This window comes from Frieseomelitta varia, unplaced genomic scaffold (assembly GCF_011392965.1).
Source record: "Frieseomelitta varia isolate USP_RPSP 00005682 unplaced genomic scaffold, Fvar_1.2 scaffold_987, whole genome shotgun sequence".
Classification (NCBI taxonomy): Eukaryota; Metazoa; Arthropoda; class Insecta; order Hymenoptera; family Apidae; genus Frieseomelitta; species Frieseomelitta varia.
Genome location: NW_025110797.1, coordinates 138989 through 165096, shown reverse-complemented (window position 1 = coordinate 165096; position 26108 = coordinate 138989). Strand labels below are relative to the sequence as shown.

General features: G+C 42.3%; 1 long non-coding RNA gene across 1 annotated transcript in view; it reads right to left on the bottom strand.

The window, feature by feature from the left end:
• The window catches only part of LOC122538376, a 76713-nt gene extending 51259 nt beyond the window's left edge, over positions 1–25454 (bottom strand). Inside the window, exons 1-2 of the long non-coding RNA XR_006308845.1 lie at positions 25070–25454; positions 6563–6798 (exon numbers count right to left, since the gene is read on the bottom strand). This is a non-coding gene — a long non-coding RNA (uncharacterized LOC122538376). The remainder of the gene's footprint in view (positions 1–6562; positions 6799–25069) is intronic.
• Between the last annotated feature and the right edge of the window lie 654 nt (positions 25455–26108).

Sequence of the window (26108 nt, the reverse complement as noted above, 5' to 3'; positions counted from 1 at the left end):
CGCGATCATCGGCCCGCTGCAGTTTAATTTCAAACGCGTTCCAACCACCCGGAAAACCGATTTGTATCCTTTACTTCCTGCACTGGCTGCCCGACGACCAACGTTAGCTCGATTACTAAGAGGGTGGGCGCGCGAAGAGGGGATCCACTAGTAATTACGTTAATAACTTCAACCGGCCGCAGAATTTATGGACCTCTCTCGCGAGAAAGTGAAAAGATCGTGGAGAAGGAGGAGGAGGAGGAGGAGGAGGAGGAGGAGCGACCGGCTGGCGCTAATTCGCAGCAGGACGGTGTCGTTAACTAACGAAGCCATTCGCGGTAATATTAATTCACTCGGTCATGTTTAATTGGACGGTCCGCGCGAGATCTCTTGTGAATTTGTCACGATTTATTAACGATCGTCCAATTTCCGCCTCGAGAGAGAGAGAGTTCTTCTTCTCGGGTTGTTGTTGCGATCGTTGTTTCCGCTCTCTCCTTCATTCCCCTCCCCACGGAACGTTTTCCGAGCCCCGATACCTTCTTTTCACGCCCTTTAGCCCCGGCGCTATTGTCCAGCGAAGCACATCCGTCCGATACGCACGCGGAGACCTTAACTCTCGGGGAAACTTCATTAGCGAGAACGATAATTACTGTAAACAATTTTATTGCTCTCTCGCATTAAATCTCCCTGGCGAAAGTTATTCGGCGGAGTTACGGAGGTGGAGGAGGAGGAGGAGGCTCTCCTCGGCTCGACGAGTTTGCATCCGCTCTCGCTGAACGAACCGGAACTGCTTATTATGTTAGAGAATATAATAAGCTCCATACAAATCTCGTTTCTGGCAAGACGCTCGAGACTATCTCAACGTTGTTTTACTCAACGATCCTCTTTCTCCGCGGACCGAGACACTTCGAGAGACGTTTATAACGTCTTCGGGAACAGAATCGTTTTGTCCGACGCTGGAATTACGCCCCGCCGTTTGATTGTGAGTTTATGAGGGAAACGAGCGCCACTCTCGAAATTTTTCTTTCTTTCTTTCTTTCTTTCTTTCTTTCTTTCTTTCGTCCAGATGAAGCCGAGTCCGGACAACTGTGCGCGAAGAGTTCAACTGTGAAACGTCGCAACGACAAGTGAAGTTATACGTAATAAAACTCGTAACTTGCGATCTTGAGGCGTGGAAGAAGTTGTCAGAGCGGGGAATAAGCCGACGTGTAAAGGATCATCTTCCATTGAGAAACTTTGCAGATTGTTGGAGCCAGATCGTTATAATCTCGTTGGCGTGATTCGCCTTCGTAAGACTTGCGGGAAGAGGGAAAAATGTCGACGAGACGTGTGTGTACGTATGATAGACGAGGGCACACGCTCGCAGCGACGTTTTCGATATTTATATTTCCATCGATCCATCGTGGTTGTTCCAACAATTTCCAACAACGTAACTGGACCGAAATACCGCGCTCGTCTTTAAACGCGTTTCGTTGTTTGAATCAACACCGAGGTTTTAATTGCGCGACACCCGACACGGTACCAATGCACAGAGAGTCCCTTTTGGAAAAAAGGTTTCGTTCTAAATTTACAATCGTTGCTCCGCGGTTGCGTGTCCATCTCGCGGCTCTGCATCTCGTTCCAATCAACGGCTGTAATTAGTCGTCGGGGAATCTCCCGCGTATCATCGTCGCGAATGCGCTCCGCTCGACAAAAAAAAAAAAAAAAAGAAAAAGAAAAAAATGTGGAAAACGCGAGCGAAATGACGCGCGGAATTTCTGCCGATTTTTTTTCGGAAAAGTGGAATTTTTCCCTGATTGGAAAATGCCAACACCATTCTATCCGAAAACTGGCGAGAATCTTCCGCCCGTGATGTGACGAAATTTACGACAAGGACAGAGAGAGAGAGAGAGAGAGAGAGAGAGAAAGAGGGAAGAGATCGATATGACTCGAAGCGAATGACAAGAGAAACTTAAGCCACGGTAAACCTCGTGCTTGCTGTCGCGATTTTGCTATTTTCCACGAAACATCCGTCGTTAGCAGGTATAACGATGGTTGGTCTACGAGGAGGGGGGTGGGATAATGGGGGAAAGCGGAAGTGTACGACTCGAAGGATCGCGACAAAGATGAGTAGAAGGGTATTACGGTTTAAAGGAAAGCTTGACTGCCGAACGACTAATAAGATTACCTTCCGCCTAATCATTCTCGCTCCTGTGAACTCTCACGGCTCTCTCCCTCTCTCTGTCTCTGCCGCTCTCTACCCATATACAGTCTCGCCGCCATGCTTGTATTCCGCGACGGATAATTTTCCGAGGCGACACCTAATTATCGGAAAAATTCTGCGGCAACCGTGTCTACCGGCTTCCGCGTAAACGCACGTTTTCGAGACAGACAGACGGATAAGTGGAGGGATAAACGGATGGATTAACTGCAAGCTCGCGTCACTGGATGGAAACTTTTGTACAGTCAGCTAAGTAGACCGAGCTTTCGTTCCGCGGGATATGAGAGAACGATGGTGTTGTGGTTCACGCGTAGAGAAAGTCGACGGTGTTTCGGTGTCGATGCTCAATTTCCCGTGAAATTCCTTCTCTTTGGAAATGGACCGAGAAACTTCGGTTTCGAAACGTATCGTCGTTCTCTCTCTCTCTCTCTCTCTCTCTCTCTACGCATGTTTGTTTAGAAATTATGGTATCGTTGGTAAATTTTTTTTTTTAATAAAAGTCAGTCAAGAAGGAGAACCTTCCGTTATCGTTTCTGTAACGAGGAGCTAGCACCAGTGACAATGAAAATTTATGTTGAGACAACTTCGCAAAGTCATTTTGAAGCGTGAAGCTTCTATTGATGTGCGGCGAGGATATCTTTTTTTCTCGGAAATTGTGAAAAATCAGACTTGTTGAATAATTTTTCTCCGAACAAAGGAAAAGCAAGGCCGCGTGGTCTTGGAAAATTAAAATTTTCTTCTTACAACGAGCCCTTAAAACTCGCTGTACGATTTTACTAAACTTGGAATTGAAGTGAAGATTTCTTGAATTTGTATTGTATCTTACCTCGATGCTCGACGTTTAATAAAATATCGAACAAAAGAAGTCGAACAGTGAGTTTTAAAAAGTTGTTACAAAGGGGAGGCCTCAGTCTTCAAACTGACAGAAAATTTTTTTATTACCACACACGTTTGAATCCTTACAATTTTTGAGAAATTGTCTCAGTCCTCGCGATTTTTAAAATAGAGGCTTCAATGTTTCTTTTACGATTAGCTTGAATAATCGACAGTCCTTCGTTGTCACTGATAATTCGGCCTTTGTTATTTCACCACGTCGTTAAACTCTTCCAATTTTTAACTTTCTGTTCCAAGCTGTTAAACGCACGGCCACTCGAATGATCCGTAACTCGCAATTAGGAAACGAGATTTTCCTACTTTCGGATTTCAAATTCCACTCGCAACGCGCGTGCATTCACGCACGTCTCATTAGCAGCCGGTGTCGAGGATGTGTAATTTGTTGGAGGTTTTTCAAAGCCGTATGGGGACACGCGCAAATGTCCCGTTAGTGGCCAAAGGTTTTACTATTGAGGAGGCTGGCTATTCATCCATCGTTGCACGCGTTGAATCCCACAGACATTCGCTAGTTAGGTATAACTACATAAGTATCTTTAACGACCCGACATTGAGACGAGGTATAGATTCTCTTATCAACACGTGACAATTTCCCGTACCTGTTGATGGCGCGACAAATAATTCTGCTCGTCAGCGTCGAAGGTTTCGGAAGATGGAAAATTTCCGCCATTTGCAACAGACATTCTACCGAGTTACAGTTAATTACAAGTTTATTTATCAATGAAATAAACAATTGTATCCTAATCTCTGGTATAGTCGACGTTAATTGCTATTGCTTGTTGCTCTTTGGTATGGAATTCACCTGGTTTTGATGGAAACAAGTTTTTGACAAGCTCTCGAACTTGGTTGTCGTTGGAGAATGTTTTCCTCAAAGTACCTCGCAGGGATCGAAATAGATAATATAGCAGTCCCAAGTTAAATGTCTAAATGCACTTTTCTTCACTAATCGTTCGTTGCTGTCCCCACCAATACTTGGAATTGGAACTGTCCTCACATTTATGCTACCTTACCGTTCGTGACACTTGCATATACGAAACAAAAAAAAATTTAGAAATTTTAAAATAGCAAAACAAAAATTTTAAAATTTCGGAATTTTAAAATAACAAAACAAAATTCTAAAATTTTGGATAAAATAACAAAAAATTTTAAAATTTAGGAATTTTAAAATAATAAAACAAAATTTTAAAATTTAGGAATTTAGGAAATAACAAATCTAAGAAAGTAACAAAACAAAATTTTAAAATTTAGGAATTTTAAAATAAATAAATTTAGGAATTTTTAAATTTAGGAAAATAACAAAACAAAATTTAAAAATTTAGTAATTTTAAAATAACAAAACAAAACTCAAACGAAGAACGTTTCACCTACTCGAAGAAGCGGCCGTCAGACTACTGATTTTTCTAATTAGATCGCCGTAATTTCCAAATTTCCCCAGCGGAATCTTCATCGAGCTCGAGTGAAACTAATTCGATCTGTCTCGTGCAAAACAGAATTTACAACGCGATTACGCGCAAGTTCCTTGTTGCAAGCCGCGCTCGCGGAATTTTAAAACTCTGCGCGCTCTGTATTACGAAACTTCGCGCCAGTTCTGTTCGAAGCGTAGTGGAGGGCAAAAAAAAAAAAATCTACTCCGCAATTTTTCACATAACAGTGAAATTCTGCGTCGAGAGACAAAACTTTCGCGCGCTCGTTCGCGCGATAGAAATTTCAGGTCTGATCGAATTATTCAGAAAACACACTCGACGTCGGTTTTCAAAATCGAGAACCCCGGGCGGAAGACCTGAAGAAATTGATGAAAGTGATTTCCAAGGAGTACAGGTCGATATCCATTTCCTCCTTTGACGGCGAAATGGGAGCGGGGGGGAGAGATAAAGTACAGAGACACGAAAAACCAGTATCCTGGGGAAAGGAAGTGGAGACGCGACACAGAAGAAGCAGAGAAATGGCAGATCGTCAGAGTAACGATAAGCGATACTCCCTTGAAAAAAAAAAAAAAAAGACAGGAGAAGGGAGGATAGAAAGATAATATTCCGCTAAAATTTCCGAGCTCGGTGTGTGACCACCCGGGAAATTTTCACGTTTCATTTTACAGTGACTTTATCGAACGCGCGAATTTTATCAAACTGTTGTTCCGCTGGACAACGGGAGATGCTAGCTTATCACGCTGCATGATGTATAAACCGAGGAGGGTGAAAACTTGCTAAACCGTTAAGAAGAGGATGATCCTGGAGCAAATTTCATATTCGGGCACAGACTCTCTCTCTCGAGAGAGAGAGCGTACTCGTGTCTACTCGAAGGAGAGAGAGAGAGAGAGAGAGAGTGTTCGCTCGCGCGCGGAAATCCATTTCTCGTTATTGCAGCTGTATCGCGTGACACGTGTTCGAGGTGTCTTGATGCTTTTCGCGCGCGTCAAATAGCGAGGCTGGCTGGAAATTATTATCGTCGAGTTGCGTGTGTGAAAACAATTCGTATATTCGCCAAAAAGTAACTGCATTTTCTTTTTTTTTTTTTTCTTCTTCTTCTTTTTGTATGCTTGCAAATGAAAGGCGAATTTTATTAATATATTTTGCCATTCTTTTTATATTTACGTTTTGTTCCATTATCTTCTTTTTGGCAACTTCACGATTCCAGTAGATGAAATTTAATAAATCGATTCTGACATTGCCTTGGTTCGAAGGCCTCTTCACCGTATACATTAGATAACTTTCACGAGCCTGCAGTCTTTCTTTCCTTTCTCGGAATGTAGTACAGCAAAAATGTTCGCCGACAATTACGTAAATGATTCTCTTTGATTTTTTACGTTGAAATGACAAACGAGTAATTGTCAATGAGATCGCGCATTTTCTTCTTTTTGAAGCAAGTTCGAACGACGAGCCATCAGTATATTCCTTCGCGCAATGAATTTACGATTGAAAAGTGAAGTTTGTTACATTTTTTACATACATGTCCATCTGTTAGAAAAAAAAACCGCAATTACTTTTTGGCCACTGTGTGTGTGTGTGTGTGTGTGTGATAAAATGAAGAAAGTATTTTAAAATTCTCCTCGCAATTGTCCGTTCTCTTGAAATGTTTCTTCCAAGTCACGTATTAACATCGCCGGCCAATTTTGGCCCAGGTTTATTCTTTCGCGAGGGAAAATGTACTCGCTCAGATTGGAGACGTTCGTTCACCTGCCGATAAAGAATTGATCGTATCTGTATTCTTCAAACCATTTTGACAATCGTAAACAAGCGTCGAGCTCCGCGATCAATCCGTCAACACACAGCGAGTTCGAGTGACAGTGTTATCGTTCTTTCAGACTTTCTTGTCAAGCGTTTCTAACGAGTGGAAAGCGTTAATCGCCAAATTACGTAATTAATCGAACGCGAGATTCCACTTGGCCAGTTTCATCGTGAGTGTGACAGAACTTTCCCGTTTCCCTACGAAGAGAAACCAACGGCCGACGGTCGTGAGACTGAACCTCGATCGGCGAGATCGAGAAACGGGGCTTACCTTGTAGATCTCATCTACGAGTCTGGTGAGTTCCTCGGTTTCCATGGTGTTTTCTACCCCTTCGGTGTCTGAAAGCTGCACTTTAAAGCCGACTTCACGAGATGCTCATATTTTTCCCCGTCTTCCCGAAACCGGATCTCACGGTGGCTGTTCCACTTTCGAGTCGAGTCGAGTCGAGTCGAGTCGAGTCGAGTCGAGTCGATCTCCTAATTCGGCCTCCGTTCGGCGGCCGGGACCTGCAAACAGAAGAAGAAGAAGAAGAAAATAAATGAAAGAAAATTGGAACGAGTATCTCGGAACGTTTATCTGGCTAGTCCGAAGTCCGACAACTCGATGTACTTTGCACGATAACGACAACGGCTTTTAATTCGTTCTCAAACGAGCTGCACTCTCGAAATCGACGATAACAGCCGCAGTAGTCTCCAGCGCACAGCCAGAACGTTTCAGTATTCGTAGAATGTCCCGCTATCTAAACGTTCTATTACCGGAACAGTCATAATCGCGTCCTTGGGTTGGAATAAAATTAAAATCGCGCGCGTGGTTTGTAAAGAAAAAGGGGTAAGAATTTTCGGAATGGGGCGAGCTAGAAAATCGTAGCCGTCGTTTGTCCTATGAAAATCAAACGATTGGTGGTACATTCGTGGTAACAAAGTCGAAGAAATCGTTTGTTTCGTCAAGTTTTCGATCAATTATTCTCGAATTTCGCCGGGGGAGAATGTGACGAGCAATTGTCACGGCGATCGCGAGACAAAGCCGAAACGATGCGCCGGGGCGTTGTAATAAAGTTTGGATGAGAGGTTCTGGCCGTTATGCAGATTCGTGAAATCTGTAAATTATAACGTAGAGACAAAGAGAGAGAAAGAGAGACGGACGATTCAAGGAGATCCTCTCCTGTATTCAAATTAATATAAAGAGGCTTAACAAAGTAGAAACAGTTGCCAAGCATGCTAATGTATCACGCTGATACAGCGCTAAGTGAATTTAACTGCTATTCGTCGGGTGGTGAAGTTCGTACGGGCAACGAAATTGCACGAATTATCTTTGAAACCGGCGGCCGCGCGCGTATACACACCCAGGTGCAATAATTCACGGGTAACCGGCGCATTTGGAATAACAATTTACAAAATCTTGAGCGGCAATCCAACGACGCTTTTATGTTAATGTCGCGCGCATTAAAATTCTCGCCGCGCGACGCCAAGGACTCGCAGCATCTCGCCCTGCGTGCTTAATGAAACACAGTGGCCGAGGAATGTGCCACGTTCCCTTTTTCTCTTCCCCCGAAACAAACTGCTTGCTGGCGCTTAACTTTGCTTCCTTCTTAACAGGAAACTTCTCTACTCTTCCCCCTTCGGACGCGATCAACGTGTGCAAGCATCTCTTTAAAGAGAAAGGTAATTAACCTCGTTCGCCAGTGATCCGTGGGTTTTTACATACCGTGGTAAGAAAAGTTTTCTTACAGTGCACAGCGTAATCGTACCAATGGCAGTGAAAACATTGTCGATAATTGAAAATTGATAACAGTCGTTTTAAACAGATCCACTTCTGGTGAACTTCTTCCTCGAAAGTTTCAAAAATGTTTCTCGCAACTGGATCTATCGTTTCGAGAATTAAAATCTCCTCTTTGCTTTTTGTACGATTTTTTCTTTCTTTCTTTTTTTTTTTCGTTAGGGTTAAATGACATAAATTTAAGAAATCCTATTTCATCGTCTACACCTAGTGTTTCAAGTTTTGAATGATAAAAGAAAATAGTAATCGTACAGAGAATTTGAGAAAATGTCAGTCTTCAAGACTATGACGGATTTCGTCGCGAAGAAACATTTAATTCAATTTAATTTAATCTTACGTGCATTTGAATTTTTTCAATTTTCAATGAAACAAAATATTCTCACTTGCCTACTCGTTATGCGAAGTAAAATTATCCTCAAAAGAAACGAATTCGCGACTGTCGAAGCAAAGGTTCCACGTTTTAAAGCGAGGCCAAACGAAATCGTTATATACAGGATGGGCCAAAAGTCCCGATTACTTTTTCTAACAAAACATCGAAATACAAGAAACAACTAATTTCATCAACTTTTAGTCAAACTCAAGTTCAAACATGATTTTCAGAAGAATTTTTTCAACGATATGCGAGAAGGAAATTACGAATTAATTTTAATAGTTGATTTTTGCGAATCAGCTCCGATAATTGACAATTTTTCACTGCGTCATTGGTTACGTTTCTCCAATGAGATTTAACAAAATCTCGAGATCCAATTTCGAACACTTGTTCGATTCGTTGTCAGTTTGTGAGAAAGCGTCTTGCCGTGACTCGAAAGTGAAACGACGGAAATTGTAAATGGCATTAATTCAATCGTACGGGACGCTGCAGACTAGAAATAATAACGTTGCCCCCGACGGAGCAATTATCCGGCGAGAGGCGTCGCTGACAAATTTCTCCGTCGAGCAAACTTCTGCGTGCGTATTAGCGCGAGAGATCCTCAATGGAAAAACCACGCGAGCCCAATAACCGTTCCGTTCCGCGCAACTAAGAACTTGCGCGTCCCGACACTTGCACTTGAATCGCGATCTCGCTGCCACAGAGATCTGAAAACTTTTCCATTCCCGAGAAAGCAGCCGAGTGAATGCCGACGTTACCACCGCACATGCACGCAGCCTCCAGAGATCTATCGACGCGGTTCTACAATAGTTCTCTCTCTCTCTCTCTCTCTCTTTCTCTCTCTCTTTGAGCATGCCTAGGCCGGTGCGGTTTTAGCGTTACTCATACGTGGAACGAGAGGTCACGTTTTCCAGGCTACTTTCATTCCGCAAGGACACCCGGTGCATACATCCGTGTGTGTACGTGTGTGTGTGTGTGTGTGTGTGTGTGTGTATGTGTGTGTGCTCGCGATAGAGACAGAGAGGAGGGAGAGCAGACCGGAAAAAGCGGCATAACTTGGCTGTATTATCTCTCGACGCACGGAGCCCGTGTTAGACCACGTAGCTCGATTTGTGTTTGTGTGTGTGTGTGTGTGTATGTTTGTCACGGATCGACGATCGAGAGTTTTCTCGCTTGATTTTCGAACCTGATTCGAGAGCAGTTCCAACACCGAGAAATCGTGAAAGCACGAGACACCGTACGCGTAGAGTCCGGTGACGAAGGAGATCCGACGCGTCTCTTCGTTTTCTCTTCGCCAAGCTGAGCAAAGGACAAATTAGAAATTTCTGTCACTTTGATGCTATTGTCGCCAGTCTGTCGGAGACGTAGACCACCGAACCAGTCGATTGGTTAAAAATCTTGGCTCACTGGGGCAGGAAAGGCACGAAACGGGCATGTTACACTCAGCTGTTCCAGCCTTTCAGGCTTCGTAAGCACGAGTTTGTTGGATTAATCTCTCATGGGATTATGATATTAAGAGCCAATCCCTCTTCGTGCTTTTTTCCCCCTCTCCCTCTCGCTTTAATTCCCCCTATCGCGGAGTATAATCCAGCCTAATGTAATTAGGCGAAAAGCCACGAGAGACTGAGGTGTAAAAATTGCGTCGGGGCTGCGTTGGAACCCGATTCCTCGAAACAACATGAGGGATTCGCGTGAATTTTAATCGTCCTTTGAATGAAAAAAAAAAGGAGGAAACGAGAGAAACGAAAGATTTTGTTAGCCACAGCTTGGTCACGGCACGCGGAAGACTGGCAAACTCGATCAGCCGACTGGTTTGAAAATATATCGCGCAATTGCACGACTCGCATAGTCGCAAAGTGAATTTTGCAGTAACTTTCCAAACGGGTTGGCGATACCCCTCTAAAAGCTTTCACGTGAATTAAATTCTCTCGAAACGTTTACGATAAAATGTTTCCCTTTAATCTCTCTAATCACATGTGCTAGGCTTGTTTCGCGCATGCTTGCGAAACTTTGGGAATTTCGTTCCGATACGCCCGATGTTGCCCCCCCCCCCCCCCCTCCTTGATGTTTTTCTCTGTGAGCGCAGGCCGGCCAACTCCCCGGTAAACTTGAAATATTTCATTTCACGCACGGCCGCGTGTTTCTCCGCCGATTCTGAAACGGGCAAGCAGCAACTCTCTGTACATTCTGCGAATTGAAAAGTCGAACGTGTCTTTGCGAAACTTCTTTTTTTTTTTCTTTTGTTAATTCGTCGACGCGTACAAGGTGGGAAGTGATTCTGCGTTGAAGCCTCCGGTTCTCGAGAAAAATCGAGTTTGGAAATTTCGAATTCGGCTGCGAAAATAAGTGAAAAGTATAGAATAAAGGCATCGTTCTCAAAAAGAAGGGAAACAGCGACTCGTTTCTGTACGATAAATTTTCAAACTCGACTCTCTCGAAAAGCGTCTTGCAAAAAATACTAATTTTTCACTCTTTTCTTTTTCTCAAGTACATTTGATAAATTTTTGAAACTTTAGAGACTTTAATAAAAAATTTTACCCTTTCCTTTCGACTCATTTTTCTTTCGCTCTTTCATCTTCCACTCGCTTGCACTACTTGTCCTGTATTAATGGTTCTCAGAGATGCAGTCGTGACAATGATAACGATAATTTGTGTGTCGCAAGTTTGCTATGAATATCATTAAACGGTCGTGAAACGCTTCGCGAAATTTCGCTGATAACAAAACGCTGAAGATGGAGGACAAAGTTGCAAAGATTTCACCGGCGGGCGATGAATCTCTTCGGTTTTATAGTCTATACCCTGTGCCGTAAATCCGCGAGCGTCGTTCCGCGCATTTAAATGTACGGGGATGGAAATTGGAGGTATAAACGGATACGAAATAGAATCTAAGAAATTGAAGAAGTTTTCAAGCGAGGGGAGAGCGAGTTTACTTATCGATTAAGCAAGATGCAGGAAAGTCACGCGCCGCGGAAAGAGAATCGGACGAGTAGACACACTGTCTTGGAAACCAGACAGTTCCAACAGCCAAAGATCTTCGGCAAACTTTGCCCTTACTTTCCTCAAATACGACAAAGCCGCCGCGATATTACGGACGCGTGTATCGTACCCTTTAAAATCTAACTTTTAAATAATACGTCGCGCGAGGTTGGTCATTTTTCGCTATTTTTCTTTTCTTTTTTTTTTTTTTTTTTCTTTTTCTTNTTTTTTTTTTTTTTTTTTTTTTTTTTTTTTTTTTTTTTTTTTTTTTTTTTTTTTTTTTTTTTTTTTTTTTTTTTTCTTTTTCTTTCCTTTCGCAACACACGGTGTACGTTTACGGATGGATCCGCGTTGTCGGATAACACGATTTTCAGTAACACGGAACACATTCTGTATGAAATTCTACCTCGCCCAGCATGGATTTGTATAACATGGAACCAATTAATTCGGTTATTCGAGGGTTGCTTGTACATTGCTGGGAAATCTAGATCCAAGCAAATTTAACAGGTGGTCATTAGCATTTTCGAGCAGCTTTGCTCGTTGCAAAATTATTGCTGGCAACTTTGAGAATTTATCGCGTTGCAACGCTGGCTGTTTCTAAACAATGAATCCCTTTCACGTGGTTTCTCACATTTACAGCGAACAGCGTGAAATTGCTCGCACGACTTTGCAATGAAAAGCGAGAAAAATTGTACACGTAACGATCCACTCTGAAAAATTCAAACGTGCGTGTAGAAATATTGAACAAATTTTTTTTCGTCGACTGGATCCATTATCATTTTGAAGAGAAAAGTCTCTCCGATTTTTTTTTCTGTTTGTTGAATATTAGAATTAAATGACAAAAGAAATTCTGACATGCCAAGTTCGATAAAAATAGCTCGTTGTAACGAGAAAGTATCAATCCTCGAGGCCGTGGTGGATCTAGCCAAGAAGATTTTCAACGTTTCAGCGTACGATCGAACTTTTGCAATTTTCAAGAACGAGCTTCGCGACTTCGCGCTTTGAAATGAGGCTAATTGGATCGTTATACGGTTTTCTTTCACAAAGATCGCGTCGACTTGACTTCCAGTTAAATCGACAGTTTCTTTCTTTGTCGTTCGTGTGCAGTTGCTGGTGTTTACAGCGATTTCCTTAGAAGTGAAAAATATTTTCCAATCGCGAACGCATCGAACGATTCTACTTTCTTCGTCGCGATCTGCGCGTTACGTCACGAGAGGTCTGCGAAACGAATACACCGTATATTTATATATTTATTAGCGCGGTCGACAACCCGTATCTTCTCAAATCAACGTCCTGCTCTCACTTTTCCAGAAGCGTAATGCCCTCCCCTTTTCCTCCTCGCACCGTTTCATAACGTTGAATAACCAATATCTTTCTCCTCGTTCTCGCGCGCAGGCGGCCGCAAGAATGCAGCGGCGAGAAGGAAAGCGCGTTCGAGCGAGAATATATATATATATATATATATACACACATACACACACGCACACACACACACCGTGCGGCCAACCTGGCCTCTCTGGTTCCTTCGCCGATCGCGATTTCCAACAGCTGCTCTCGATACGAATTAACCACCGTGCTACGTGCACCAGCTACGTTGGAATACGTGCTTAGGATACGTGTAATCTCATGGAAACGAACAAATCGACATTTACAACGGTCGACCGTGTTCCAACAGACGGAATGACAGTACCCTGCCTCTGTCATTTTTCTTCGTTCTGGTATGGACAGAAAACTGGCCTCTGGCGGGAATGCATTCCTTCATTTGTCGCCGAGAATTACGCGATTATTGAAATTTCCAACGAATTCGAACGTTAGCGAGACGCTGATGATCAACACCTTGTCGACGGAGTGATAACCGTTGATTTTCCTACCTTTAATACGCACGCTGATTTTTTTTTATAAATGTCTTTATTTAAGATGGAAAGATAAACATTTTTTTATGTAATAAAAATTTATATGTTTGAAGTATAAAATTATAGGGATTAATAAAGTATAATTTCAATATCACGAATTAAAAATAATAATCTAATAAAGAAAAAAAAAAGAGGTATTGAAAATGGTAATATAAATATTGAAATTGGATTAAATCCACGTTCAAATGGAACTTTTTTTTTTCTAAATTGATTTTTTTACTTATTGGAAAAAATTTATTTAAATTAAAAATAATTATCGAAATTAATATAATAAATATATTAATATTGTATATATTATAATTAAATAAATTACATTTAATTGGAAATTAAATGTAATATTTATACTATAAATTTAAATTAATAATATAGCAAAATAAATACAAAAATTTTACAATAAAGTTAGACTTTTTGCAAAATAAAATACACATATATCACAATGTAATCGTAGAAATAAAAATTTAGTCAATATGAAATTACAAATTTAATATTGAATAGTCGAATAATACTATTTTAATATGACAGGCATTGTAATATCTGTTAATTTTAGTGCATAGATTTCGTTCAAAATGTCAGACCCAGAAGAAGATAAACGGAGACACAACGTCAGCAGGATCGTTGCAATTACTTGGAATTTGTATTCCCAGAAGTATTTGTAACCCAGAAAATTCTCATTACAATGTTCTTCTTATCAGGAGCTATCCAAAATAACCAACTTCTCCTAATTCTCCTAAAATATTGGTCCTCAACGACATCCTCACTGCTAGTGCTAAAGTCACTACTAGTTCCTACATCCTCCGTAAATACTCTTTCCGAGTTTATACTTTTATCCACTTTTTTTTTCATGCCATGTCTTTAAAATATTAAAGTTACGATAATAAATATTAGGCGTAAATTCATTACTTTTGCGTACACTAAAATCTTAACTGCAACCGAGGCTGTTACCGCGCGTAACAGATAACAGTGTTCAATTTGACGCCAAGTGGCGTCATCCGTAGATAAAGTTTCACAACGAAAAAAAAAAAAAAAAGAAAAAAGATTGATTGCGCGGCCACGATCCAAAAGAATCTCGACAGTTTGTGACGGCTGCTGCTGCTGCTGCTGCTCGAGAGATGCATGGGATTCGCAGGTTTTATGACTTAATTGCGAGTGAAAGGAATTACGCAACGACGGGCGATCTTTGTGGACAAACAGCCGCGGGGATCGCGAAGACAATGCGACCGGGGAGTATCTGCGCGTCGGTGAAACGAAATGACATCAACCGCGTCTATATCCTTTACATTCCACGGGCTTGTAATTCCTGCGGCATTTATAGAATGTAAAACCTGTTGGACGGGCAGGCTAGGCTCACTCGCTCGCTCGCTCGCTCGCTCGCTCGCGTCTGTCTTGCTGCCGCTCGATTCCGCAGCAAGAACGCGAGAACCTCGTCGAAGCGTATTCGAATTAACCGAGCAACGATCCTCGCGATTTCTTCTGCGTCTTGATCTCTCTTGGGTTAGGTTAGGTTAGGTTAGAGTTTTTCTTCCTTCCTTCCGTAAATCAAAAAATACATACATTTGAACCCAAATATCAAGTTTTGAAACGAAACCAATACGAAACCAAGTCGTTTCATATCGTCGAATTCGACAAATTTTTCGCGTTGTTATTTGGCGGTTTGCTTCAACTGGCCTACCAGAATGCGATGCATCTTTAACATCGAAATTGTTACAGAACGACAATTTTGCAAATCAGTTTTGCCACTGGCCAAGATCTCCGTACACTTCATAATACGTACGTAACTTTTCTCTTGAAATTTTCGGTGATAAAGAAAGCAAAATGTGCCGAAAATGTTCCTTTTTATTTTTCATCTTTGATACGAAACCCTGCCCCAAAGAAAACAACTGCACAGAATCAAAAAAATTTCTTTTGAAAATCAAATGAAACGTCAGGTTGTTAGAAATGTTAGCTGTCGAAATATATATTGACAATATGGTTTGGATGGCTTGTTAAAGATACAACTGACACTCGTCGGGAAAAAAAAAAAAAAAAACGAAATTTGCTTTTCGAACAACCCAATTTACGAGACGTAAGTGTGAGTGAAGTATAAAACGATAGGAGATGACCATGCTGTTCAAATGGAACTTATTGTTAGCGTTGATATGTTTCTCCAACAACGTGACATGGTACGTGCGTTAGGGGTTTTCTAGACTTACGTTGACGATTTTTATGAAATCCCTGTCCATTTTGTAAGGTTTCGTACAAAGCAACGAGAAGTTCAGTCTCTGTGAATTATCTCGAATTGTTCGAATTCTCCCAACCGAGTGTTAACCGACTGAGAAGTTTCTTCTGAAATATTCTTTTGTATAATATTTCTTACTGTCAGAAACAACGTTAGTATAGCTTTCACTTTGGGCATCCGTTCAGATAGTCCACTGTTGCGTTACACCACAACGTTCGTTACAATTAGCAGTAATCTCACAACTCCGAGCCGTCTAGTTAGATCAAAAGCTACGGTGTCCCAAAAGCTTAGAATATTTACAAAAGATGCCGGAGCAAGTTGGGAAGACGCTCTCGCGAGCCACCGTGAGTGAGTTGGGAAAACTCTTTGGTAAAGGAATCGAGATTTCCACGGAACTTCCCACGTTTGACGAAGAAACGGAGCGCACGAGCGCCTGTACAAAAAAAAAAAAATAAAAAAAATAAAACGAAAAAGGGAAAGAGCTGGAGAAAGAAAAAATGAAATTAGCGGAATCGGTCGAGATATTGTTTGCGTGAATTTTTCGACGGAATCCGCGCGAAACGTTACAAACGGCGGCAACGAATTAACGAACAGAGAGAGAGAGAGAGAAAGAGAGAAACCGTTTCCCGTTGATTGAAAGATAGAAATAAAACGTGTAAAATCCGACGGCTGAACTGAACATCGAACTGAAGCGCCAGGAGGGGGAGAGGAATCCCGGTTGCGTCGTGGGGAAATTAATTATACCGAGGCGGATTCGACGAAAATCTGCCGCGAGTACGCGAAAGTTCATCGTCGAGCGCGTATAAAAACCCAGGAGGAGAGAGGAGAGAGAGAGGGACGCGTCGTGATTCCCGAATTAAATATTCCGGCGGATTTCTGGGAATTCTCGGCTACCGTCCGAAAAGAGGAATGGTCGCCATTAATAAATACCGATACCAATTTGCCTAAGGTGGTGGTGAAAAAGGACGAGAAAGAGAGAGTGGAGTGGGGAGGAGGAGGAGGAGGAGAAGGAGGGATGGGATCGGAAACGCAAGAAGAGGGTACGTCCAATAAATTTTCGTAGGGTGGGAGAACGGATTTCCGTATCAGTTGGTAGTTCCGTGCCAGGTGATACTTTGCAAGCGGGAGAAAGAGAAGCCAGATAAAACGCTTCTTTTTCCGTGAGAAAGGCGTAGCTCTCTCGCTGGAATTCAGGACAAATTCCTCGAGTGTGGCGGCGCTGCTGTCTCGCACGAGCGAGCGGCGCCGCTTCTTTTCGCGATATAGAAAACGGATGGACGGTGGAAAGAAAAAAAGAGAGAGAGAGAGACAGAGAGAAAGAAAAAGAACGAAGACGAAGGGATCAAATAAAATTAGAGAAAGACGCGGCGACCGGTGACTTTTTATTGGCGGAGGGGAGAGAGAGAGAGAGAGAGAGAGGGAAAAAAATGTGAAAGGCGCGCCCGCCGGAGAATTATCGGGATTTGTTCGTGAGGTCGCATTCAAATCGGGCCGACGTTGGAATGTCGCCCTGCCTCTTCTGTCGTAACAGTTATAAAACGGTCCTGATATCCTGCAGGCAGTAACGCACGCTGCGTTACTGTGTACAACTTCATCGACCAGCGTGTGTACTTGTATAGTTAAATGCAGCGAGTCCTCGCCTACGCGTACCACGTGTGAAACGTGTACAGCAAGAACCCTTCGATAACGTCGATCGATTGCCCATTATTACGAAGCTACCCTTCGAGACTCGAGTTTCTTTCGATGTTCTTCTCTTCTGACGCGAACTCGTGCGACGTCTGGATTTTCGAACGCGAGTTTCATAGGCCTGGTGAGATATTACAGTTTCCTTTCTTTAAAGAGGACACACCGCGGAAAATTAACACTCGTAAACGTCCGACAATTACAAAGCTCAAGCAAAAGTAATTACGAGAACGCAATCCGAAACTTTGGACGGAGGTTTCTCTTGTCAGGCGAAAGGCATAAACAAAACGAAAGAACGAAAAACAGAAGCAGAACTAACTCTCGCGCCGCGTGCAATAAATTACGAAGTTCGGTGCGCGGTGAGAGAGAAAGAGAGAGAGAAAGGTCTCGCGAAAGAAAAGTTGGATGACACGCGGCACAAAAGAACGTTGCCGACCGCAATCAATGCCTTGTCTCCTTGTGTTCGAAAGAACGATCGATAAAACGCGGTTTCGTTTAAAGAGTACTATCGTTCGCCACCGAGTCGCGAGCGTTCTCTCGCGGAAACGAGACGAGAGGAAAATAGGCGAATCGGTAGAAAGCAGGGGGAAGGTCAACCGTGCCAGGGACAATTCCTGTTAAAACAGCAATGTTACGCGATTCTTGACGAGATTCTTCGTCGTTTGTTTCAATTTCACCGACGAGAAGGAAGAAAGGAAAGAGAAAGGAATAAAAAGGGGACGATATTTCTGTTTTCTACCGTAATGCACGAAAATATATATATATATATATATATATATATATATATATATATATACTACACGCGTCTATATAATTATCGTCGACAAGCGAAATGAAATCGAGCAGGAAAATTCCTGGCTCGATTCGCGTGTCGTTCAATATCGGGACCTCGAAATGGCGATAAGGAATTTGATCAAAACAACACAACGGCGCGTTGTTGTTCTCTCGATAACCAGACTAGAATTTACATTGAAATCGTTCGATTTCATTCATTTAATTCGCGAGCTTCGTGCCTGTTCTCGAAAATGCGAACATTGGAGGGAATAATCTCGCGCTATCGTGGGGGGGGGGGGGGAACCACGTGCCATTTCCTTGGCGCGAATTTCTTTCTCGCTGGCCGTCAGCTCTAACACACTTCGCCGCTGCGTTTGTACTCGGTCTTCTCCCCTGGCATTCTGCCGTAATGAAATGAAGAAACTAACGGGGCAAGTGGGCGAACGGTTGTAAAGTTCCGCGAAACGCTTTTAATTAGGATTACACGTTATCCGAAGCGCGCGCGCGCGTACCAAGCAGCTATATCAATTATACCACGAAGGCGAACAGCCCTTTCCCCTCTCTGCCCCCCTCCTCCCCCTCCCCCCGTCGAAATGAAACCGTTTCGAGTTAATTTCGGATACGAACGCAATTACCATCTGAATTATTCGTAATTTTTCGTACGGACATGTTACACGTGTCCTGTTCTTTCTCCTCTCGAATTTTTCCTTCCCTCATCTCGTCTTCCTTTCTTCTTTTCTTTACTTTTCTTTTAACGAACGCTCTTCTCGTCGGAAAAACGACGGAACCATTCCACGAAATTCCAGTAATTAACTCTCGAACGGAGGTTGAGACACCACGAGCTTCGAAACTTTCGAAGCCCGATCGATGAGGATTTTTCATCGGTTTGCGCGCACACCGGTCGGTAAATAATTTTTGTTTTTCAATGCGGCCGCTCGGCACACGACGCGACACCGTATCTAGGTAAAAACGGCGATTTTAACGCCAGCATAACAACAAACGCAAGTTGATTTATGCCCACGAAATAAATTCGCGACCGTGAGATCCGTGGAGTGCCGCGACGCTAGTCCAATCGATACATATCCGCTCAAACGAGGAAAAACATTTTCGATTAGTGCTCCTTCGGATCGTTTTCCTCTCTCTTCCGGCGCTCCGATTCCTGCCGATGCTCATCCTGTCTCATTGAAACGAATCAGGCTCGTCGAAATAAACGTTATCGACGGCCATCCGACCGGGGAATCAAATAAATTTCGTCTGCCTTCTACTTTAAACTCGCCCGACGTAACAACGCGCCTGGCATTCCGTACGAATCCCGAATGAATCTCTCCCGTCGTTGAATATTTCATCGAGTTGTCTACACCTTCGATCGTGAAATTTCGTGAATCTCGCCCGAGTGGTAATTGTCGCCGAAATTATCAGATTTATTTGAGAGAGGAAAGAGGGATCGAGCGATTTTCCCGCCTGTTAATTCGCCGATTAGAAAGAAAGCGGCGCCAAGGGGGAAAGGATATCGCGATCCTCGGGCCGAGTGCAACGAGAACGAATATTCGCGCCGATTAAGAAAGGAAATTACGACCGCGGTGGAATAAAAACCGGCGATAGAAGAGATGAGAACGAACTGCGAGCGCGACTTTGAGAGGAAATTGTTCTTCAGCTCTGCGAAGATACAACACGACGTTCCTCAGTCGCGTTCGCTCGTTCGACTTGACATGGAAATTGTCGACGAGAAAAGAATTGCTTCTTTCTTTTGTTGATCTTCGATCGAATTAACGAATCCTTCTTTTTTGTTTCCTGAGATAAGACTTGTCGGAAAAAAAACAAATCGAGAGAGGTTCAAACGAAGGATATTATCGCCATTGTGAAGAACGATCACGCGAGCGTAACAGACGACACAGTTTTCTCCTTCAACAACTTTTCCACCGGAATAATCTTATCTCCCTGATCAACATAAATTTCTCCGAGTAGAGTTTTGCGCTGGAACGACGTGTCACGCATGTTGAGAATGTTTTCTCCCAAAATTGCAACATTTTCTCAGTTTTAAGTATATTTAAGTATAACCCGGGCGAAACAAATAATAAATTTATTACTTCTCAATAATTTCTATCCAGAGGTAGAGATATCATACACGACGAGTTCAGAAGAAAAAGTGACGAATTATTATATGCGGTTCGGTCACTTGTTATGGTCCGCGAACCAGGTTAACCTCTTGCGCTGAAATGATGTGTCACGCACGTCGAGAATTTTTTCTCCCAAAATTGCAACATTTTCTCAGTTTTAACTATATCTAAGTATAACCCAGATGAAGCAAATAATAGATTTATTACTTCTCAATAATTTCTATTCAGAGGTAGAGATATCACACTGACGAGTTCAAAAAGAAAGCGAAAAATTATTGTGTACGGTTCGGTCACTCGTTATGGTCCGCGAATCAATTGCCAGCGCAAGAGGTTAAAACTCCTTGCGCTGAAATGACGTGCCATACACATTGAGAATTTTTTCTCCCAAAGTTGCAACATTTTCTCAGTTTTACGTATATTTAAGTATAACCCAGGCAAAACAAATAATAAATTTATTACTTCTCAATAATTTCTATCCAGAAGGAGATGTCATACCGAGTTCAGAAAGAAAGCGACAAATTATTGCGTACGGTTCGGTCACTCGTTATGGTCCGCGAACCAGTTGCCAGCGCAACGGGTTAACCTTGCGCTGAAATGACGCGCCACGTACGTCGAGAATTTTTTTTTTGTCCCAAAATTGTAACATTTTCAGTTTTACGTATATTTAAGTATAACCCGGGCGAAACAAATAATAGATTTATTACTTCTCAATAATTTTTATTCAGAGGTAGAGATATACTGACGAGTTCAAAAAGAAAGCGAAAAATTGTGTACGGTTCGGTCACTCGTTATGGTTCGCGAATCAGTTGCCAGTGCAGGAGATTAACTCCTTGCGCTGAAATGACGCGCCACGCACGTCGAGAATTTTTTTTGTCCCAAAATTGCAACATTTTCTCAGTTTTACGTATATTTAAGTATAACCCGGGCGAAACGAATAATAAATTTATTACTTCTCAATAATTTCTATCCAGAGGTAGAGATGTCATACCGACGAGTTCAGAATGTGACGAATTATTGTATACGGTTTATGGTCGCTCGTTATGGTCCGCAGTCGGTTTGCTAGCGCAAGTGGTCAAGCACGTAAATCACACTTAATTCTTTCTTTTCTTTTCATTCTCTGATGAGAGTCTCTCTGTGTGTATAACCTTCTCTCTCCGAGATGTATCATCAACGGGGCGAATCGCAAACAGAATGCTAATTACGAGACAAGGGGTAAGCGACACGGCTTCGATTATCGTTCCTCGATCGGTCATTCGAGACGCGGACCCTCGTTTCAGCGACGTAAGCACGGTACTTTAAACAAAAGCGAAGCCCGTTTCCTATCGCATTATCGGCGGCTCGCGGCCTCTCTCCTCGCTTTCTTTCCTCTAATTGAAACTTTCCTAATTGTCAGCAAGAGCCCCAGTGCAAGTATCACGCTCGGTTCCGTCTCGCCGTCTCTTTCTACGATCGACAGACGCGTTTACTTCCCGGTGAAAACCTTTCGATCGACCTTTGTCCTCGATCGACTGCGATTCTCCCACTCACCCCGAGGGAGTTCTCGACGTCTCTCCAGCTGAGGAAAAAATTCCCGCCAAGATAAATTCGAGCTGGAGAGAGAGAGAGAGAGAGAGCGAGAGATGGAAGAACCTCTCGGAGATTCGAAGGTTTCAATTTGTAATAAGGGTCAAGTTAAACACGGTATTTTCAGCAGTTCGAGGGAGCGAAAGAGAGCGGGGGGGAGAAAAAGAAAAGAAACAGCCGAATAATTTAATTTTGACGTACCTCGTTCGCTGATGGAACCGGAGAACAAGTTTCCGGTTTTAGCGGGGACTTCCCTCGACCATAAGTTCTCATTGCACGGTTCTCGTTCTTTTTTTTTTTCTTTTTTTTTTTTCTTGTTTTTTGAAGTTCCGCGGAGATGAAAATTTATTTGCCAACTTCTTTATGCTCGAACGCAGAACGGGGAGATTACTCTAGCGCGTTGCGAGAAGTGATGTTAATTTTTGCAGCCGGCGAGCGAAAGTATAATCATTAAATATATATATAATTCATATCGAGTTTCGAAAACGTGGATGTAACGAAAAGATGGATGTTTGTATAAACATATCTGATCCATTCCGCTTTCTTCCTTCATTCCACTTCATTTTATTTTATTTTATTTTTTTCCTTTTTTTACGAAATTTTCGTCCCACGTGTTATGCGATACCTCGTTCGTGAGAAAAATTCGTTTAACGACAAGGGAGGAAATCTTCGGCGATCGGGTGAAAAGGAAAACGAGCGATAGATTATACAGGAAATTTGAAAACGAGTGCTTAACTAAGGGAGATACACGTACGAGAGGGATGTATGCAAGGTTCTAAGTTGAAAGCGATCGCTTCAAAGAGAACAACCGTCTGCACCGTCTACGGCGATAATTTTCCCGGTTAGCACGTCATCGGTTAAAACGACCTTGCCTATAATTAGGCAGCGCGTAATATTCAACGGTTTATTTGCATAATCGAGGAAAAGAAGACGACGAGGAAGGAGGCCCTCAAAAGACGCTTCTAAATAGGAAACGCAGTCTCTCGTCCTCCGAATACCGTATAATTAATACGCCGTCTTGCCGCTGGCTAGAACGTACGTTCTTAAAATTGAAAAAATGTCCGTCAACGTCGTGTGCCCTGCTTTGTAAGCAGGCGAGATTATTTGTGAAACGAGCTTCTGAAACTGAATCACCTTTCTCTCTTCTGCGAAATTGTCTCTTATTTATTAAAAAAAGAAGAAAAAAGGATCGCGTTTCGTCAAGTTTTTCAAAATTGAAGTTTTCGAAATTAATTTACAGATAATAAATTTCAAAAAATTAATAGAATTCACTGGTGTTTTAATTGACAGAGGAACAATCTTACGTCCACGGTGTTCATATGACAAATAATAAATTTCAAATATTAAATTAAAATTAAGAGTAGAGAAATAACTAAAAGTCAACGAGTTTTCTTATTGGCAGATTAATGGATAATTTCATGTCTGTGGTGGTGTATGATAAATAAACTTCAAGAGTTAAATTTCAAATTAAAAATAGAAACAACTAGAAGTCAACCACTCTTTTTTTTCGTGTATCACCCGGTATAACATCATCGCAATAAATTTCGTCAGGAATCGATGAGAGAGCGTGCTCCTGGTGCGCGATAGTGGATCATTAAAGCCCGCAATTTGGTTTTCCCATTGAATCGATGAAAACGAGTAGCTAATATTTTTAGCAACAGCCTGGAGCGACCGTGCTATTTATCGCCTGTTAATTATTTAACATTCATAATTAATTTTGCCCCTGCTTTACCAGCTTACTCTCTTTATCCATTATGTACATATAATGTACGCGTGCGAACTATCTATTGCCTTGATTCATTCCATCGACTTTCTTATCGACTTTTGTAATCTCGAGTATCTTCTTTTTCGTTTAATAAAAGCGATAAACTGTTCGACTCGACGTCGAACGATTGTGTTTTCGAGAAAAAAAAAGGGGCACTCGTATCACTCGAGTTTCACGTCGGTGATTCGACTGAAATTGAGTTTCGACTTCTGCGTCCCACGATAAGACTCCGGGGCTCTCTCGATTAGCGCAAGGAAACGCGAAAACTTCTCGCGGAAATCCACCCGCGTTGTGTTTCGTTTCCCGTCCTGCCCGCTATCAATCATTGCAACGCTCAAGTTGCCCGTGTCGTTCGCGTTTCCCCTGTGCTTGGTTTCTCCTCAAGGCAGAAAGATGAAAACTAAACATTTACTCTCATAGATCTCCAACTTCTTCGACCTATATGCCACGAGATTTATGAAATCTCTGCCAGGACTTCGTTAAAAACCATCCACTCTGGGCTTCTAGATAACGCCACTCGTCGGATATCGATCGAAATTTTTAATCACGTTGCCAAAATAAAAAGAAAGAGAGAGAAAAGAGAACGCGCAAAAATGCTGTCACTTATCCGTCGGATAAAATTTTTAAAAATTTAATAAAAAGGGAACGACCAGAGGAGAAAAATTTCTTTTTAAATCGAGGAAGAAGACACATAGAAATTCTTCTCGTCAATTCCAAATTCATGCGTCGATATTTCTGTTTCTCTTTTTTTTTTCTTTTTTTTATTCTTTTTAATCGCAAGCAACAATGTCGTGTCAGGATTAAAAAAAAAAAAGAAAAGAGCTGCGGCTGTCGGTGAGCTCTCCACTAAAAAAAAAAAAAAAAAAGAGAAAGAGTCTGTTCCATTTTTCTCCGAAAACACGTCGCATAGCCTCAAATTATTGGAGCGAGCAGAAAACTAACTGACCGAACGCATATTGAACGCTACCGAACGTCAGCTCCAAAACAGAATTTATGCCCGTACGAAATGACAAATAATTCACGGCCAGTCCGGTCGCACGGCGAAAAACGCCGTGTGCTCGTATTTAGATCGTAATACAGGGTTTAATGCGACGGATGAATGTATATATATCTGTTTCTAAAATGAAGCATTGTGACTGAAAATCGTGCTATTTTTCGAGAGGGTGGAACGGGGGAGGAATATTCGAACCAGTCACTTAGAACGAAATTAGGATTTCTCGTCACGTTTTCATGGAAATTCGGAACACACACTGAGACACCTGTTTGTGTTACACAAACGCCAACCGTCACGACCGAGACGGTTTCTCGTCTATTTGACAAAACACTTTCGCTTTGTTTCGTCCAAGAAATTTCTTTTCATTTGCCTCTCGTCGTTATTCGTGACGTATCTTATTTCGCCAGACGCTGGAACATTATTTTCGATCCGTCGACAAGAGTCGCGCGACGATCCATCGATTCCTAAATCGATCCGTTCACGAAGCTGCAATAATCTTCGAAATCGAAATTCGTTTGTTGCAAAATTGGCTACGAGTGGAATTGTAAATGGCACGATTCGTTCGAGGCACTCTGTATTAAATTAAAAAAAAAAAAGAGAGAGTGAAAAGAAAAAAAACACGCGTACTCACCTGAGCCGAGTTGGGCCGAACCGGGAACTTTCTTTCGAAACTTGGCAAACTTGACGATAGGCACCGGTCCCACAGATCGAAGAAGATCGAGACACGAGATTGATTCTCTGACGATCGCGGCGATTGTCACGCGAGAGACGAATGCTTGCTTGTTCGGCACGGATCGGATCGGATCAGTGAACAGCAGGAGCGAACAGACGTGAAACACACACGGCACGAGGCGCGCGAAGCGACTGAGCCAGTTCCAAGCGGCGGAGTCGCTGCAGACCAGGCCGACCTCTGCCGAATCGGACGAACGGGTATCGTTCGTGCGAGATCGTAAGGATTCAGCGCGTCCACGTTGCAAAACCACGCTACTTTACGCGGCCCGCGAAATAATCGTGCCAGCGACGTTGAGTAGTCAACACGCGGATCAACCGCGCGCAACGTTCTGTCAAACAATGCGCGATGTTGTCGATCGACCGTGAGAGTACCTCTTGCGAAACGCAGATCGTAATCGCTCTATGCGCGCGCGATTGATAAGTCAAGCTGCTAATGAAATGGAGATTTTTTTTTTAATATGAACTCTCTCTTTCTCTCTTGAATTTGATTTTGTGAAACTGCAGTTGCGATGTTCGCGAAATGTTCGTTGACTTGCGAAAACGACAGTCGCGGATACGTGGAGCGATTTTATTATTGGAGCCGGGTCGATTGAAATTATGGGATCCAAGGTATTTTCATTTTCAGAAGTTTCGGTTTCGTTACACGAAATTTTCATGTTTTTTCTTTGAGACAATTTCTATGAGGTATTGTACAGGTACTGTCGGCCAAAAATCACTCCCTACTGAAACAAATAATTTCTTTTATATTCTTTCCTCGATAATTTGCGAAACCTCCTTCAACATTTTTGAAAGTAACAATTTTCAAAACGTAAGGGAAAGAGTCATGTTTAAACTTGAATTTAATTCGATATTAATTAATCTTATATTTTGATTATTCATTAAAAAGAAATAAATGGGAAGAAGCTTCTGGCCCATTCTGTATTATATAATGAACTAGT